Source organism: Triticum aestivum, chromosome 2A (assembly GCF_018294505.1).
Source record: "Triticum aestivum cultivar Chinese Spring chromosome 2A, IWGSC CS RefSeq v2.1, whole genome shotgun sequence".
NCBI lineage: Eukaryota > Viridiplantae > Streptophyta > Magnoliopsida > Poales > Poaceae > Triticum > Triticum aestivum.
This window is the reverse complement of record NC_057797.1, coordinates 657,504,841-657,509,995: the sequence shown is the minus strand read 5'-3', so window position 1 is coordinate 657,509,995 and position 5,155 is coordinate 657,504,841. Positions and strand designations below refer to the sequence as shown.

Sequence of the window (5,155 nt, the reverse complement as noted above, 5' to 3'; positions counted from 1 at the left end):
TTAATTTCATATATTAACTAATTTATTTTCTTGTAATATATGCATTTAGTGTTTGGTAAAATATAAACAGAAGGGGAAAAGAAAAAACGATTTGTTTTGAGAATCAAAAGAAAAATCATATTTGTAGAGGTAAATAAAAAATATTTTTTAGAATCAATAGAAAAAAGTATCTTTTAGGGGTAAAGTAAAAAAAATTATGTGCATGACGGAGCACAACTAGCCCGGCCCAAGGGTTTTCAACTGATGCTACCGAGCCGACATAGACTCGCCCAAAGGTGTTCACGGGCCGGTGTTCCAGTGATCCACATAAAAACTTAAAATAACAAACAAAGAAGGTGTTCCAGTGATCCGCATATTTATTTTAAATGGTATTGTTTTTCCAATGTAACAAAGTTATTTCTGAGATGTGTGAGAATTTTTTAAATTTAACATAACTTTTCTAAATTACACAAACATTTGTTTTACTTCATATAACATTTTTTTCATACTGTCACGTAATTTTTTTAAAACCTGTGCAATTTTTTAATTTCATATATTAACTAATTTATTTTCTTGTAATATATGCATTTAGTGTTTGGTAAAATATAAACAGAAGGGGAAAAGAAAAAACGATTTGTTTTGAGAATCAAAAGAAAAATCATATTTGTAGAGGTAAATAAAAAATATTTTTTAGAATCAACAGAAAAAAGTATCTTTTAGGGGTAAAGTAAAAAAAATTATGTGCATGACGGAGCACAACTAGCCCGGCCCAAGGGTTTTCAACTGATGCTACCGAGCCGACATAGACTCGCCCAAAGGTGTTCACGGGCCGGTGTTCCAGTGATCCACATAAAAACTTAAAATAACAAACAAAGAAGGCTTACAAAAAACTAACTGCTGCCCAGGATCGAACTGGAGACCTTCAGTGTGTAAGACTGACGTGATAACCACTACACAACAACAGCTTTGTTGACGTCTATCTAAGTAAAATTTACATATTTACACGGCATGCGACTCTACATGGCCCATCGCATGGGACATACCAGCAAGATAATCGTTTCCCTGGGAAGACATAGTCATCTCTGGGGATTTTTTTTCCTTTCCAAAAAAGCCCAAGGCCAAAATATGAAATTACAATAATTTCATTACAGCAATATGAAATTACAATCAACTTCATGAAGTAGATAGCAGCATCTTCATTCTGCATTTACCGGTGACGCGTCGTGAATAGAGCTCATTGCCGTATCTAGGCCCTGTCTTACGGGAGCAACATTGTTGAAACTCAACAACTTTTAGAACCACCACCCGAAAGGTCGTTCATGTAGCTTTTGTTTCCTCTCAATGAGATAGGGGTAGGCAAGAGGGATTTTCATCTGGATCACTCAGATAAAAGCAACAACGCGAGTATATAAAGAATTCGCTCAAAAGACATTGGCGACCACAACTTGGCTTGATCGTCATTTGAGACACTCTGTCACCGAGGAGCGCCAGAACATAACCCCAAATCCGACTACACAAGCGCGCACGGGGGGGAGTGGGGTTGGGGAGGACACAAACCTCATAAGTTCTCCGACGGAGCCATATCTAGTAAAAATTCATGGGACGAAAATGGAACATGAGAACAAAAACGCGCCACAACGCCATCCCTCAGTAGGACGATGTGGCCATCATGGAGAACGCTAATCACCCAGATTGAGTTCCTAATGACCAAAACCATCCTCTGACCTGTCGGGCCCACTTCAAGCAAGGGCACGAAAATAGCAAAATTCGAGGAATCATTATCACATGACCGTCGCTGCCCCAGCTTCATCAGCGACGAAGAATTTGAAGAGTCTATGGGACACAGACTAGACACATAGATCGAGGGATCCCCCACTATCAGCCCTCCATAGCAGCCGCGGGGAGCAAAGGAACCCGCAGCGACACCGGCAGGCCGAGGGGAAGTGTCGTTCGCCTCCTAGTCATCTCCGTTTTCGCAAGTTTGATGAGTTTCACAAATGATTGATGGGAGATAGTAAGCAATAAAGGTGATCACATATGTGTCACATACAAAATTTTATACAGATATAGACAGGTTGATGAGTTTCATGAAGGATTATCTGATACTGGTAGTATAAAATTTTCTATAATCACTCTCGTCTCGACAAGAGAGGATTATGAACTTATACAAAAGTTTAGCCCTGTCTCTCTTATGAATGATAATTTAAAATGATGACTGAGTATACGACCAATAAACTATGCGAGGTCAGATATGAGATTATAGATAATACTCATATTGCCTTCATGAAGAATACTCTCTCCCTTTTGGTTTAAAGGGCCTATCTCAAAAATCATAAATTACATATATGTAAGGCTTGTTGTCTTATGAATATGCAAATATAGCTATGCCCACATTAAATTATGTCACATTTTGGTTCTCAATGTAGAATCAACCAATGCATGAAGGAGGGAAGGGGCCATGCATGTAGCATTAAAATGCTGTCTAGCACTTAAGTAGGTGTTCCTTGTTTGAAGTGAGTTGTAAGAACTCCAATGCACCAGTGCTAAGATGAGGTGCTAAGCACATTGAAGAGCTAAGCAACTAAAGTCCCCAATGCAAAGGTGCTTAACTTGTTGTAGCTAAGCATCCATCATTTAATGATTTACCAATTAAATTTATCCATGCATTGGTGAGCGTCTTTCATTTAAGTGTTTTCCCTTCCTGGGTCACCGCACCCATCTCTCTCCTCTTAATTACCTTGCCACATCATTTTTTTTTGCCTACATGTTAGCCTTAGCACCTGTACAAGGTGGAGCATTGAGAGGGGCCTGAGATGAGCCTAATAAACTGAAAATGAGGGAGTGGATACATTAGGGGAGGAGTGTTTATTCTCATGAAGTGCTTCATGAGATAGATACAAAGAAAATGTTTGGTTTCTTTTCAAGTTTGACTTTGTAAAGGCCTATCACAATGTTATTTGCGATTTACTTTATAACATCATGCTTGAAAAGGGGTTTTCACATACTTGGAATGATTAGGCAGTATTATCACATGTGGGAAAATTAACCAAAATTGAATGTACTATTAGGTGCATATTTCAATACTCATATGGGGGTCAACATGGAGATAGAGATCTCCACTTCAAGTTGTTGATGCCCTCGGTGTCATGATTATGACTGGCCTAGGCTTTCATTTGGAGGAGAATGGTGGTGGCGTTAACATAATATGCACATGACACTATTTTTTCTTGGAAAATTGGGAGGGTATAGAAACTTGAAATACATTATATGTCTTTTTGAACAAATGGCAAGTCTAAATATAAATTCTTGTAAAGTGGAGTATCTTGGTTTGGTGAATGCATTAATGGTGTATACATGTATCTAGAGTTTTTCTTTCCATTCTGGTGTTTTACCTTTGGAAACCTTGAAATCCCTATTGACATAGCAAAATCCTGAATTAGAATTGAAAGTTGTAGAAGAAAAATATGGAGAAAAGGAAAGTGTGTTAGCCGGGCAAAATATTTTCCATCGGGGAGGTATGTTTTACCCGAATCCTTCCCTGGCACAACCCCTTTTATATCATGTTCTTCTATAGGTTGCGCGGTGTGAGAAATAGCCTAGACTTTTATATATTTAACCTCGAGGACTAGGGGGAGGAAATGACATCTTATGAAATGGCCCACTGCATGTACCCATAAGATCTTGGGTACCTTGACCTAACGAATAATTGTTTAATGATTTTGGAGAGTGGCAAATAAGGATGAGATATGCCAACAAGTTCCAAAGGAAAAATATCCTCCTAGTGATAATCTAGTTTAATGAAAATCAAACACATGTTTTATCATCTCTAAAAATAAATGTTGGATCATGACCTAAAACTATTGAGGAAGGACCAATGGCGTGGACAACGAAGTTTAATGGTTGAACTTGCATGGTTATATAAATTGACTCTGACAAGAACATGGATGTCTGTAAAGTTATTCAGTCTAGATGATCATTCTTGTAGTCGCATTGTCATTGTGGGGTTGATTTTTCCATTGAATAGAACAATATACTTTCAATCTTTGATTTGGCTTGTGGGTGTAATGGATTTATTGATAAGGCCATGTACAATTCCGTCCGAACTAAACAACCTGCAAGGTTTTAAATAGTGGTGGAAATTCAAAGTGATCCTGAAGATCAAATTTTTCTTCTGGTTGTTGATATTGGGGAGAGTTCTAACTAAAGAAACCTAAAGAAGATATGTTGGATTGCTGACTAACAATACATGTGCTTTTTCATGACATGAAATCGTTGATCACCTCCTGTTTGGTTACCCTTAAGCCTGTTTTGTTCGGGGAGTGTTTCAATTTCCATATGCCAGGGATTTGGTTGCCAGGTTTCACTTAGTGAGGAATGTTGCTACTAAAACCTGTTTAGAGATTGCTTTTCAAATCCCATGGTAGACTAAGAAAATAGACTATCGTAAGATCCAAGTGGAATTATTTAGTCGGCTCTTCTCCGGCTTGTTTGTAGATTTACCTCGGGTTATTTGTCGTCGTGAAGTTGGAACCGCGACATCGAGGTCCAGGTGGCAACGATGAGCCATGGCGTGTGCTTTGTTCGACGATCTTCTGTGGAGCCAACCTTACATAGTTCTCCTTCAAGAGTTCTCCGTCAAAATCAGGGATATGTTGTCCTCGACATGGTGGTTGGATGACGGGCATGGGTCTTCAAGTGGTTTCACACGACCTCTTTGGTGTGGGCTAGGTCATGGTTGTTTGCAATGAAGTCGGATCACTTGCTCGTGGAGAAGGGGCGATGATGACATGTGCTCGAGGAAAAGTGACGACGACGATGCCTATGTGCAACCACAATGAGGTTTTCTTTGCAATGGTATATGCGTTGCTCAGCGGGTTGTGACATTTTTTGCCCGATTTTCTATTGAATCAACTCTTCTAATTATTTTTTTAGAAAAGGAGGATTACCCTGGGCTTTTGCATCAGAATGATGCATTCAGCCCCAACTCTTCTAATTTATAGATGAGGCGGATCTTTTGCCTCAGTTTAAAAAGATTGTATTGTTATTGGCATGACTATTGGCGTAAACCAAAGATGTGAATGACATTACGACTAGGGATTGAGCTACTAGAGAAGGCGAGATTGGAAGTGTGGCTGTACACTAGTATGTTGAGGAATTGCCGGTCGATAACGTTGTG

The 5,155-nt window shown here is 39.0% G+C and overlaps 1 non-coding gene across 1 annotated transcript; it reads right to left on the bottom strand.

The window, feature by feature from the left end:
* Positions 1–871: 871 nt before the first annotated feature.
* On the bottom strand, positions 872–944 carry TRNAV-UAC (transfer RNA valine (anticodon UAC)). The gene has a single exon. It is a non-coding gene; the product is annotated as a tRNA-Val (tRNA).
* Positions 945–5,155: the final 4,211 nt, after the last annotated feature.